Source organism: Macaca nemestrina, chromosome 6 (genome assembly GCF_043159975.1).
Source record: "Macaca nemestrina isolate mMacNem1 chromosome 6, mMacNem.hap1, whole genome shotgun sequence".
Classification (NCBI taxonomy): Eukaryota; Metazoa; Chordata; class Mammalia; order Primates; family Cercopithecidae; genus Macaca; species Macaca nemestrina.
Genome location: NC_092130.1, coordinates 91499234 through 91514005, shown reverse-complemented (window position 1 = coordinate 91514005; position 14772 = coordinate 91499234). Strand labels below are relative to the sequence as shown.

Sequence of the window (14772 nt, the reverse complement as noted above, 5' to 3'; positions counted from 1 at the left end):
GCCTGGACTCAATTATGTCATCATTATAGTAAACACTCATCAGCTCTTTAAGCATAGCCATTTTAAATCTTCTTATACACCATTAATTTCTTTATTCTAATGTTTTTCTGAAAGCTTTTTATAAGCAACTATAATCCTAAAGTGTTATCTCTTCAGGGAGATTCATGGAAAAGAAGGAAAGTACTCTGACAAATACAGATTTCTGATAACATTAAGATTATAACATTGGACCAGGTAGGAATTTCTAGAACTCTATTGGATTTGTGAAACTGCTCATCAAGAACAAGCAAAACAAGAATTAATTACATGAGACAGAATGAACTGATACAAAAATTATAAATTTATGCATCTTATTAATTTGAACTATTGCTTTTAAAAAATGCTTTGCTTTTCAGATTTAAGGATTATTTTTTTCTTTTGAGCTATGTATGGTTGATAGAAATTTAGTAAAGTCTATTCTTGTGAACAAAAATGGAAACATTTACTTTTTCTCCCTATCTTATCCATCCAGAATTTAGAAACTATTCAGGAATATTGTTATTTTAAGGAAACATAATTATTTTGATAAGCTAAATTATAATAAACTCTCTTTATAACAAGATACCATTAGAAATACTGGTTATATTACCAAAGCTTTAACAGGGATGTCATATTTGAGGATTCACGTAGAATGAATCTATAGGTACTGCAGGTGAAGTCTGAAGTCTGGTTTGATTTGACTTTTTAGCCGTGAGAGATTTTTAAAGTCCAGTCTAAGATTCTCTGTCAAAAGTTCCAGTAAAGTCAACTTCCAAAGAGCCTATGTGGTCAATGTCTATTCTTTCTATACTTACGTAAATAATCCGACCAAGTTTAATGAAACTGTACTGGTTTTGCAGACAAATTGATTTCATTCCATTTATCTTTGTTAGAAATGAGGGTAACTGTAGAGAGAAAAAAAATTATGTTTCTGAAGGAAAACTATAGGTATACTTGTTATTAGATTGTAGTCCTTTTTATTGTTTTCAAGTTTTTATGATTTACCTTTATACAGGATTGGATCCTGAATTCTTCGAATTTCCTCCAACATCTGGCTACAGCTCTCCAACTGAGAACAACAATTGCTCTATTCCTGAAGCCCTACAACCTGAAGCTGGAAAACATGATGTAAAATTCACACTTGCAATTTTCACACCCTTGTCTCACGCCCAGTATGTGGGCCACACAGAAAATTTACCAAAATCCTTCATGCCATAATCAGAGACATTCAAAGTGCAAACAAGGAGGATATATTAATGATTTTCTTCTGTGAGTGGTTTTTCCCTGAGACATCAGAACAGGAGTTTCCATCATAGTAGGACTCTGACCCTTACTTTTTCCTTGTTCATGCCTACCCTTTTTGCTTGGTGGAATAATACTATACATAGAAATTCAGTCAGCAGCTTCTGTGAATAACTTGATGAAATGTTGAATCTGTCATGGCAAATCCAAATATTTACTTCACCCAAGGAATTCTTTAATCCACTAGTGAGTAACTTGATCAATACCCACTGTGCAACTGTTGTTCAAATTATTCCACAGGTCCCTTTTATAGAATAAAATTTGTATACCCGTTTATTCTTACTCTCTGTTTTAGTAACCTGTCATGGGATGCTAGATTTTCTACTACCTGAACAGAAATGAGTCTGTAAGGTTGATGGCACTTATTGCATATGGATAAATACATCAGGTGTTATACAAATTCAGTTGCAAAAAAGTAGTGAACAGATTGCTTGGTTAAATTAGGTGAGATTTCTTGTCTGACTCATTCTTTGTCTATTAAATTTTGGTTGGTTTGGTTTATGGTGACCCTAGCTAAGGGACATACTCCAAACTCTTGGCATTATCCTCTTGATGGTCCTAATAGTAGTCTTCATGGTGTAATACACCCTCTCAAAAAGTCTTAAATGTCCACATGCAGCCATCTGCTGAATACTAAGTGGCCTTTATGGATGGAATAATAAAACCTTCAAGTAACATATGACAATAAAAACACTGTAAATTATGAACGTTGTGTCAAAACCCAAATCCCAAAATGATGGTGACTGAGAGTAGCATTAGTGCTATAGGTTTTGGTTCTACTTGAGATCCTAACTAAAAAGGGGAAATTGTTAAATAAAATGTGTAAGAGACCATTGGTTTGAACTTTCTGTTCCAGGCCCAACAACTAAACCCAAACGGAGTTGCTCATGCTGACATTCCACATGATGAAACCAAAACTAAGTGTTTATCTGACCTTCCAAGAAATCAAGAGAAGGAAAGAACAGCCAAATCCCTATATAGGACATTTTTAGCCAGCATAATAACAAAGTCATCTTTGCTTTAACCTTTACAAGGAAAGTAACTCTGAAGTGACCAGTCTGCTTCATCTTCTGTATTTTTGCTTTCCTCAGCCCTTTCTCTCTATAAATCCAAAAATGCTCAATATGAGGTTATGTTATAGGAGTTATTAAGAAATTATTTTAAGCAGATACAGAGGAAAAAGGGTCCTTGGAAAATTTTTGTTTCTTTTAAAGCAGCTCCAGAAACATTTATTGTCTAGCAGGGAAGCCCTCGCTCTCAGAGGCTCAGGGAATTGGTTTGATCAGGGAACATTTGATATGCAATTGCAAGCCATTAATACCTGGGTTCCACATACTGCATCTGAGCAAGGGCCATGGCCATTTGCACTCCCTAGTGCTGCTGGGCCTGTTGGTCTCTGTCAGGCCGTGGATGCAGGTCTCTGTTCAGCAGGATGGGGTTTGTTAAAGTTGTTAAGAATCAGGCCCACTTTGAAAGATACCGGGTGAAATTTAGAAGACGACAAGAGGGCAAAACTGATTTCTGTGCTCGGAAATGCTTGGAGATACAGGATAAAAATAAATACAACACACCCAAATACAGAATGATAGTTTGTGTAACAAAGATATCATTTATTAGATTGCTTATGCTCGTATAGAAGGGGATATGATAGTGTGCGCATCATATGCATACTAACTGTCAAAATATGGTGTGAAGGTTGGCCTGACAAATTATGCTTTAGCGTGTTGGATTGACCTGCTGCTGGCCCACTGGCTTCTCAGTAGATTTGGCAAGGACAAAATCTATGAAAGCAAAGTGGAGGTGACTGGCAATGAATACAATGTGGAAAGCATTGATGGTCAGCCAGGTGCCTTTATCTGCTATTTGAATGCAGGCCTTGCCAGAAATACCACTGGTAATAAAGTTTTTGGTGCCCTGAAGGGAGTTTTCGATGGAGGCTTGTCTGTCCCTCATAGTACCAAACAATTCCTTGGTTATGATTCTGAAAGCAAGGAATTTAATGCAGAAGTACATCAGAAGCACATCATGGGCCAGAATGTTTTAGAGGATATACACTACTTAATGGAAGATGCTTACAAGAAACAGTTCTCTCAAAACATTAAATAAACAGCGTAACTCCAGACATGATGGAGGAGATGTATAAGAAAGATTATGCTGCTATATGAGAGAATCTAGCCTATGAAAAGAAGCCCAAGAAATAAATTAAAAAGAAGAGGTGGAACCATACCAAAATGTCCCTTGCTCAGAAGAAAGATGGGGTAGCTCAAAAGAAGGCAAGCTTCCTCAGAGCTCAGACGTGCGCTGCTGAGAGCTAAACCAGAGTATTGTCTGAATTCAACTTTCTTTAGCCTACCTGTATCAAATAAAGATGGGGGCTGGTGGGGAGCACTTGTGAAGGTGACAGCCCAGGGACACAGCTGTACTAAAAGGCTAATATTTAAGCATGAGATTATAGAACGCTTCCCTGACACAACCTTTGCAGAATTATGACAGTATGAGAAATCTGACATAGCTGACTCCATCTTGCTTCTATCTTCTAAACTGTCCTTGCTTATTCTTTGGCATAACTAACTTTGGGAGCAATTTTGTTTATAGTTTAACTTTAAAGCAAGTATGATAACAGCCCTTCCTAAACGTACTCTCTCCATGCTTGGTAACAAAAACTACCTTTGTAAAACTAACAAATTAAGGCCAGGCACGGTGACTCACGCCTGTAATCTCAGCACTTTGGGAGGCAGAGCCAGGTGAATCACGAGGTCAGGAGACCGAGACCATCCTGGCTAACGTGGTAAAACCCCGTCTCTACTAAAAATACAACAACAACAACAAAAAAAAATGAAATTAGCCAGCCGTGGTGGTGGGTGCCTGTAGTCCCAGCTACTCAGGAGGCTGAGTCAGGTGAATGGCATGAAACCGAAAGGCGGAGCTTGCAGTGAGCCGAGATCGCGTCACAGCACTCCTCCAGCCTGGGTGACAGAGAGACAGACTCTGTCTAAAAAAAAAAAAAAAAAAAGAGAGAGAGAACCTGCATTCTGATGTACCAGCTGGTGCCAACTAGACTGTTAAACTGGTTCAATTTCTCTTGTAATCCCATCCAGAAACTCAGTGCAACGGGACAACTTTGACCCCCTATAATTCCATCACCAACCCAGTGAATATTCCCTATCCTCTAGCCCCCTGCCTGTCCTATTATTCTTAAAAAACTTAGCCTCCAAATTTGAAAGGTGTAATGAACTCCTGCCTGTTGACTGGCTCTGTGTTTACTATACTCTTTCTCTATTGCTATACGGCTGTGTTAGTAAATCAGCTGTATCTGTGCAGAGGACAAGAAGAACCCATTGGACAATTACATTCCATCCTCCACACTTTTCCGTATCAATAGTACTCCAGGATAATAATAGTGGATTACAGATATAAGATCTGCAAGATATATTTTTTTCTTTTGTAAAAGTTCTTATTGAAGCTTAAAAACAACAGGGAAGACAAAACAAGACACCGGGAAAATTTTAAGCCTCCATGACCTACAAATACAGAAAACATTAAATGCAGTCCAATTCCTAGGATGATTATTTCAGATTTTCCGCATAGGTGTAATGGTTTCAGACATGGCAACTGGTGACAGCATTAAGACATCAAGAGGATATGAAATATTTATTACTTGTATGGTGGAGGTTTTCTGGAGAGAACAGAGTAGACTTCTTTTAAGGGTCAAGGGAAAACATTCCCTTCACCTTCTGAAGCTTTGAAAAAAAATCGATGGCCAAAAGGGAGATTTATAGAAGAAATGGCATACAATTTATTCATGTGCTTGTGGGACAACCACAAAGTTTTTATCACCAAATCCTCAGTGGGGTATAGAAGTTTGTATATTTCTTGTTTCAGAGGGAAAAGGGAGGTGGAGAATATTTGTAATTCTGTTGAGGGGCAATACATGGTTATTAGGGAAAATTAATAAAGTAGGGAACAGAGATTAACTTGTAAATGGTTCTCCTTAGAAAATGAATGAGCCTGAGGGACAGACGCTGTCTCATGAAAGGGTCAGTTCAGGTGTTGCTACATTCTTCAGTCTTCTGCTCTGCAGCAGATAATCAGATAACAGAGATGAGAAGGAAAAACAATTGTTTTCCTTGGGTGGTCCATCTAGTCTCTGTGTAAATGAAGGAAACTTTTTTTTTTTCAGTGTCTACTGATGTTTAAGGGCCTTTAATTCAAAATACCCACTATCACAGGGAGTCATTTTGGGGGTTGAAATATTTTGATTTGCTTCATTCTAAAAGAGGTCTGAAATGACTTAAGAGAGCAAGGAAATGAAACTGGTTCAGGGTTTTTATTACAGCTACTGGGTGGACACGGTGAGGCTTCCTAGGCACAATCATGGGCTCCTCACCAGTGACAAAAGAAGCAGAACCCAAGATTTCTTACCAGCTTGACCAGAGGGATGGCACCGGGGAACAGGGAAGAACGAGGCAGAAAAGCTTCCAGTAGTCAAACATCAAAATTTGAGTCAGACTCCTTACCATACATATTAACATAAAACCTCACAGCAAAGGCATATTGAGCTCAATTTCTATTACTAGATACATAACTTTTTCAATAAAAAAAAAGAAGAAAAAAAACAAGAAAACAAATATTATCAGGAGTCAAAACAACAAGCTAACTATCAGAACATGAGTTATGGGACAGGTCTTGAAAATATCAGAGAGGGATTTATAATAACTATGATTGATATATTAAGGAGTCTAATGGAAAAATAGATGCAAGAACAGATGGGTAATGAAGTAAATAGATAAAAACTTCAAGAAGCAATCAAAATAATGTAGGAAGTCAGAAACATTGTAACAGAAATGAAGAATGCCTTAAATAGGTAGACAGCAAATGGATTTGAAAAGAATCATTGAGCTTGAAGATATTTCAGTGCAAACTTCTCAAACTAAAATGCAAAGTAAAGAAGGAATAATAATGGAAACAAAAACTGCAGCAACAAAACCAAACAGAATATCCAGAACTGTGGGATAATTTCAAAAATATAACATTTGCTTTATTGGAATATTGGAAGGAACAGAAGGAAGGAATCAAGCAGAACCATTTGAGCAGTAATAGTTGAAAACTTTCCAGATGTAATCAAAAATAGCAAACCACAGTCCAAGAAGCTCAGATAATACAAAGCAGGATGAATGCAAAAAATGAAAATAAAAAAATAAAAACAAACAAACAAACAGAAAACTAAACCTAGGCATACCATATTCAAATGTCAATAAACCAAAGATAAAGAGAAGATCTTAAAGAACTCGGAGGAAAGTAAACACCTTACTTACAATGAAATAAAGTTAAGAATTACACTGAACTTTTCATTAAAAAGCATATCATCATGAGAGAATAGAAGGAAATATTTAAAGTATTGAAAGAAAAATTCCCAACCTATAATTTTATATCCAATGAAATTATCTTTATCAAGTACAGGGAAATAATTTCTGAGACAAAAAAAAAAAAAAAAATAGGAGTGTGTTGACAGCATATCCACCTTTCAAGGAAGATCATTGAGAATAACTCAAATAGAAACTAAAACATTATTTTTTTAATTTTTAATTGATCTAAAAATAACTGTATTTAAAGTAATAATACTAGTAATATATTTGGTGACTGTAAAGTTGAGTAGATAAAATAAATGAAAGCAATGACAAAAGAAATGGAAAAAAAAATTGACAATGCACCAGTATCAGCCACCTTTACTACACATGAAGTGTCATAGTATTAATTGAAGGTTTGTATGTATTAGGTAAAAAGCATATTATGATCTCTAGGGAATTCTCCAAAATTAAAAATGTAAATGCAATTGATATGATAAAAGAGAAGGTAAACCGGAATAGAAGAAAATGCCCAATTCAAAGACAGTAGAAAAAGTAAAAACAAGTGATGTGAAAAAAAAAGAAGGCTGAGTGCGGTGGCTCACGCCTGTAATCCCACCACTTTGAGAAGCCAAGGCATGGGGATCACGAGGTCAAGAGATCGAGACCATTCTGGCCAGCATGGTGAAACTCCATCTCCACTAAAAACACAAAAATTAGCTGGGCGTGGTGGCATGTGCCTGTAGTCCCAGCTGCTCAGGACGCTGAGGCAGGATAATCACTTGAAGCTGTGAGGCAGAGGTTGCAGTGAGTCTAGATGGTGCCACTGCACTCCAGCCTGGTGACAGAGCAAGACTCCGTCTAAAAAAAAAAAAAAAGAAGAAGAAGAAAAAGAAAATAGTTACAAATATGGTAATACTAACCCAACTATATCAATGCTTATTTTAAACAAGAATTTTGAAATAGACCAATTTAAGAATATAGATTGTCAGAAAACATTCTTAGAAAGACAAATAATATATTGTCTATAAGAAACTCATTTTAAATATAAAGACAGAGATATAGACTGAAAACATAAAATGTGGTACATATATACCATGGAATACTATGCGGCCATAAAACAGAATGAGATCATGTGCTTTGCAAAACATGGATGGAGCTGGAAACTATTATCCTTAGCAAACTGACATGAGGACAAAAAAACAAAAACCACATGTTCTCATTTATAATTGGGACCTAAATTATGAATACATGGACACAATGAGGGGAACAACTGACACTGGGGCCTACCTGAAATCAGAGGGTAGGAAGATGGTATGGAGCAGAAAAAATTAAAAAATAACTATTGGGTACTAGGCTTAGTACCTGGGTGATAAAATAAACTGTACAACAAATCCCTGTGCCACGAGTTTACCTATATAACAAACCTGCATGTTTACCACTGAATCTAAAATAAAAGTTTTTTTTTTAAAGTTAAGATAGGTTAGAAGTAAAGTGATATTGAGTTCTATCTCAATAAAGCTGTTTTAAAAATGAAGAGAGAATGATATATCATACTACAGTAATTAAAATAAGCATGTAGTGGCTATATTAAATTCATAGAAAGCAGGCTTCAGAAAAGTAAAGTTACAAAGGGTAAAGGGAAGCATTATATAGTCATTAAGTGGTCAATCTTCAGACTATCATTTACTGGTTACACTGCTAAAAGTGGATCATCAAAACATGTAAAACAACAACAAAATAGACAAAATATATAAACAATAACAAAAAAAAACCCTAATAGAACATCAAGAAAAATAGACATAAACTATTATAGTTGGAGACTTTAGCATCCTTCTTTAAGCAACTGATAGATTAAGGAGGCAGAAAATAAGTAAGGATAAAGTTGATCTGAGCAACACTATGAATAAACATAATTTAATTGACATTTATTGGATACTTCATGCAAAAATGGCATAATACACATTTTTCTCAAGCTCACTTAGAACATTTACCAACAGAGGTAATAGTATAGACAATAAAATATATCTTAAATTCAAAATAATATAAATTACACAAAGTATATTTTCTTTTTCTTTTTTTTTTTTATTATACTTTAAGTTCTAGGGTACATGTGCACAACTTGCAGGTTTGTTACATATGTATACTTGTGCCATGTTGGTGTGCTGCACCCATCAACTCGTCAGCACCCATCAACTCGTCATTTACATCAGGTATAACTCCCAGTGCTATCCCTCCCCTCTCCCCCGTCCCCATAATAGGCCCCGATGTGTGATGTTCCCCTTCCAAAGTCCAAGTGATCTCATTGTTCAATTCCCATCTATGAGTGAGAACATGTGGTGTTTAGTTTTCTGTTCTTGCGATAGTTTGCTGAGAAAGATGGTTTCCAGCTGCATCCATGTCCCTATAAAGGACACAAACTCATCCTTTTTGATGGCTGCATAGTATTCCATGGTGTATATGTGCCACATTTTCTTAATCCAGTCTGTCACTGATGGACATTTGGGTTGATTCCAAGTCTTTGCTATTGTGAATAGTGCCACAATAAACATACATGTGCATGTGTCTTTATAGCAGCATGATTTATAATCCTTTGGGTATATCCGCAGTAATGGGATGGCTGGGTCATATGGTACATCTAGTTCTAGATCCTTGAGGAATCGCCATACTGTTTTCCACAATGGTTGAACCAGTTTACAATCCCACCAACAGTGTAAAAGTGTGCCTATTTCTCCACATTTTCTCCAGCACCTGTTGTTTCCTGACTTTTTAATGATTGCCATTCTAATTGGTGTGAGATGGTATCATTGTAGTCTTGATTTGCATTTCTTTGATGGCCAGTAATGACGAGCATTTTTTCATGTGCCTGTTGGCTGTATGCATGTCTTCTTTTGAGAAATGTCTGTTCATATCCTTTGCCCACTTTTTGATGTGGTTGTTTGTTTTTCCCTCATGAATTTGTTTGAGTTCTTTGTAAGTTCTGGATATTGGCCCTTTGTCAGATGAATAGATTGCAAAAATTTTCTCCCATTCTGTAGGTTGCCTGTTCACTCTGATGGTAGTTTCTTTTGCTGTGCAGAAGCTCTTTAGTTTAATTAGATCCCATTTGTCAATTATGGCTTTTGTTGCCATTGCTTTTGGTGTTTTAGACATGAAGTCCTTGCCCTTTCCTATGTCTTGAATGGTATTACCTAGGTTTTCTTCTAGAGTTTTTATGGTTTTAGGTCTAACATTTAAGTCTCTAATCCATCTTGAATTAATTTTCATATAAGGAGTAAGGAAAGGATCCAGTTTCAGCTTTCTACTTATGGTTAGCCAATTTTCCCAGCACCATTTATTAAATAAGGAATCCTTTCCCCATTTCTTGTTTTTCTCAGGTTTGTCAAAGATCACATGGCTGTAGATGTGTGATATTATTTCTGAGGGCTCTGTTCTGTTCCATTGGTCTATATCTCTGTTTCAGTACCAGTGCCATGCTGTTTTGGTTACTGTAGCCTTGTAATACAGTTTGAAATCAGGTAGCATGATGCCTCCAGCTTTGTTCTTTTGACTTAGGATTGTCTTGGCAATGTGGGGTCTTTTTTGGTTCCATATGAACTTTAAAGCAGTTTTTTACAAGTCTGTGAAGAAAGTCATTGGTAGCTTAATGGGGATGGCATTGAATCTATAAATTACCTTGGGCAGTATGGCCATTTTCACGATATTGATTCTTCCTATCCATGAGCATGGTATGTTCTTCCATTTGTTTGTGTCCTCTTTTATTTCACTGAGCAATGGTTTGCAGTTCTCTTTGAAGAGGTCCTTTACATCCCTTGTAAGTTGGATTCCTAGGTATTTTATTCTTTTTGAAGCAATTGTGAATGGAAGTTCATCATGATTTGGCTCTCTATTTGTTTGTTACTGGTGTATAAGAATGCTTGTGATTTTTGCACATTGATTTTGTATCCTGAGACTTTGCTGAAGTTGCTTATCAGCTTAAGGAGATTTTGGGCTGAGATGATGGGGTTTTCTAAATATACAGTCATGTCATCTGCAAACAGGGATAATTTGACTTCTTATTTTTCCTAACTAAATACCCTGTATTTCTTTCTCTTGCCTGATTGCCCTAGCCAGAACTTCCAGCAATATGTTGAATAGGAGTGGTGAGAGAGGGCATCCCTGTCTTGTGCCAGTTTTCAAAGGGAATACTTCATAAAGTATATTTTCAAAACACAATGGAACTAAACTTTAAATCAATAACAGAAAAGTAGAAAATACTCAAATATTTGAAGATTAAATAACACATTCCCAACTGACACACAAAGATAAACTCTCAAGATAATTTTTAAAATATTTTGAACTAAATAAACATCAAAATAAAATATCAAAATTTGAGAGATAGTAAAAATAGTGCTCAAAGGAAAATATAGAGCATTAAAAACAATTATGAATAACCAGAAAGATCTAAAACAACAATCTTAAGATTTCACGTTAGGAAATTAGGAAAAGAAGAGTGATATAAGCATAAAGTAAAAAGAAGAATATGAAAAATTTTAGCAAAAGTCAAGAAAAATAAAAATTAAAAAAAACATTTAAAAGTCAGCAAAACTAAAAGTTGGTTCTTTAAAAGATCATCACAATTGATTAATATCTAGCCAGGCTGAGCAACGAAAAAACATAAAGGAGAAGACAACAAAATCTTGTATGATACAGAGATGATAACTACTACTGTTATTAACAATATAAGTATCACAAAGTATACTACAAGAAATACCTTCTCACTCATTTGAAAACTTAGATAAAACGGATCTATTTGTTGAAAGACACAAACTGACAAACTGTACATGAGGAGAAATAGATAGCTTCAATAGGCTTATATCTACTAAAGATATTAAATCAATTATCAATAACTTTCAAAAAAAAAAAAAAAAAAAAAAGGAGAAGCACCTGGCCTGGATGCACTGACTCGTGAGTTTTACCAAACATTTAAGGAAGAAAAATATCTTTACCACAATATTTTTCAGAAAATAGAAGCAGAGTAAAGAAGGTCTAATTCCATTTGTGAAACCAGAATTCTCCTAATACCAAAATTCATAAAGATATTACAAGAAGGGAAAACCAGAGATGAATATTGCTCATCAACACAGATGCAAAATTCTTCAACAAAACGTTAGTAAATAAAATCTGACAGTGCCTAAAATGAAGTAAACATGATGGTCAAGTAGGATTAATTTTAGATAACAAGCCTAGTTCAACATTTAAAAATAAAGCAATGTAATCTATCACACAGTAGGCTAAGGAAAAAAAAAAATATGATCATGCCAAATGATGTCAAAGGCATTTGACAAAATCCAACACTCATTTATAACAAAACTTTCATGGAATTTAGGTATAAACATTTAAAACAGAAAAAGAACATCTGGAAAAAACCCTTCGTCTAACATCACATTTAATGATGAGAAAATAGGTACTTTCTCCCTTTAGAAAGCAAGGAAAGAATGTTTTCTGACACTATTTTCTATTGATCACCACACTAGAAGTCATATGTAGTGCAATAAGACAAGAAAGACTAATAAAAAAGTGTACAAATTAGAGAATAAGAAACAAATGTTCTTCTTTACAGATGACGTTATTATCTATGTAGAAAATCCTAAAGAATTTACAAAAAAAGAAGTTGGGAACTAATAAATGAGTATAGCAACATCCCAAGATAAAGTGTTAATGTGATATCCAAATGTCAAATGCATTCCTATATACCAATAATGAACAATTGAAATTTTAAATTTAAAAAATAGGGTTTATATTAGTACCAAAAAAAATTAAGTCTAAGCCTATCAAAATGTATTTAGAATCTATATGCAGAAAACCACAAAACTCTGATGAAATAAATCAAACATGTAAATAAATGAATAGACATTTAGCATTCAATAATTGGAAGATTCAAGATTTTTTACGTGTCAGTTCTTTCTAAGTTGATCTACAGAGACAATGTAATTCCAATTACTATCTCATAAGCTCCTATTTAGATTTTGACAAATGGATTATTTTCTTAATAAAGAAAAGCTCTAATCTGTGGAAAGAAAGGCAATAAACACTGTCATACTTAGTGCACTAATAAGTATCTATTTTGGGATCATATAAACAACAGAAAAGTCTAACTTTGAGGGAGAAATAAGAATGCAAAAGACATAAAACCATGAAAACCCTGGAAGCAAACCTAGGCAACATCATTCAGGACATAGGTATGGGCAAAGACTTCATGACTAAAATACCAAAAGCAATGGCAACAAAAGCCAAAATTGACAAATGGGATCTAATTAAACTAACAAGCTTCTTTCTGCACATCAAAAGAAACTATCATCAGAGTGAAGAGGTAACATACAGAATGGAACAAAACTTTTGTAATCTGTCCAACAGACAAAGAGCTAATACTCAGAATTTGCAAAGAACTTAAAGAAATTAACAAGAAAAAAACAAACTACCCCATCAATAATTGGGCAAAGGATATGAATCTACACTTCTCAAAATATGACATTTATGCAGCCAACAAACACGAAAGAAAGCTCATCATCATTGGTCATTAGAGAAATGCAAATCAAAACCACAATGAGAGACCATCTGATGCCAGATAGAATGGCGATCATTTGAAAGTCAGGAAGCCACAGATGCTCAAAAGGATGTGGAGAAAAAGGAACACTTCTACACTGTTGGTGGGAGTGTAAATTAGTTCAACCATGTGGAAGACAATGTGGTGATTCCTCAAGAATCTAGAACCAGAAATACCATTTGACCCAGCAATCCCATCACTGGGTATATATCCAAAGGATTATAAATCATTCTACTGTAAAGAAACATGCACACATATGTTTATTGCAGCACTGTTCACAATAGCAAAAACTTGGAACCAACCCAAATGCCCATCAATCATACACTGGATAAAGGAAATGTGGCACATATATACCATGGAATACTATGCAGCCACAAAAAGGGATGAGTTCATGTCCTTTGCAGGGACATAGATGAAGTAGGAAACCATCATTCTTAGCAAACTAACACAAGAACAGAAAATCAAACACAGCATTTTCTCACTGATAAATAGAAGTTGAACAAGGAGAACACATTGACACAGGAAGGGGATACATCACACACTACGGCCTGATGGGGCTTATGGGGCTAGGGTAGGGATAGCATTAGGAGAAATATCTAATGCAGATGATGGGTTGATGGGTGCAGCAAACCATCATGGCACATTTATACCTATGTAACAAACCTAAATATTCGGCACGTGTATCCCATAACTTAAAGTAAAATTAAAAAAAAAAAAAAAAAAAGAGAGAGAGAGAATTTATCCTGGACTCAGACTACCACCTTGGGAGGGACTAGAACACTGAAAAGGCCACACTTCTTAGATCCACAGATGCTGTGCCTGCCAGATAGTGAGGCTTAATAAAATAAAAGAGAATACCTCCTACTCCCATTCCTATCAACAGACCAACTACCAACCAATTAAAAACCAAGGTTAATAAGAGTGGTGTAGACAGTTAATTGCAAGAGACAAAGCATCTCTGTGACATAGTGCAAAAAGAGCACTAAAGTGACAGGGTATCAAACTCTGAAGTGTTTAAAAACAAACAAAACAACTCTGGCAAACCAGCTTCCACTATAAATACAAGATTTTGCTAATAGAATTTGAAACATGTGATGTGCTAAGGGTAACGATAACATACAGACAAATAAACAAAACCTCAATACTAACCCAGCTCCTAACTGTAATAACTCAGAAACTCTCACTAAGAACATTAGAAAAAAAAAAATGTGTTCATGTGCAAGCTATTTATCTCAGTCTCTTCAGTCTTGCGCTCACATCTGGTTTTCAACAAAACATAAATATTAAGTATATGAAAAGGAAAGATAAATCAGCCCCTCAAGAAAAAACAACCATGAGAAATAGGCTTAGGCATGACAGAAATATATGACAGGTTTTTGCTTTGTTTTTAAAGCATACCAAATATTTAAAACACTCAAGTAGAAAAGGCAGACAGCATGCAAGACCAGATGAGTAATTTCAGCAAAGTTATAGTTTTCATCTATAAAAAATAATCTAGTGGAAATGCTACAAAGGAAAAAC

The 14772-nt window shown here is 35.3% G+C and overlaps 1 long non-coding RNA gene and 1 pseudogene across 1 annotated transcript in view; one reads left to right on the top strand and one right to left on the bottom strand.

The window, feature by feature from the left end:
• Positions 1 to 1029: 1029 nt before the first annotated feature.
• Positions 1030 to 14772, bottom strand: part of LOC105475025 (uncharacterized) — a 151486-nt gene continuing 137743 nt past the window's right edge. Inside the window, exon 3 of the long non-coding RNA XR_983079.2 lies at positions 1030 to 1132. This is a non-coding gene — a long non-coding RNA (uncharacterized lncRNA). The remainder of the gene's footprint in view (positions 1133 to 14772) is intronic.
• Positions 2753 to 3635, top strand: LOC105475024 (large ribosomal subunit protein uL18 pseudogene; annotated as a pseudogene).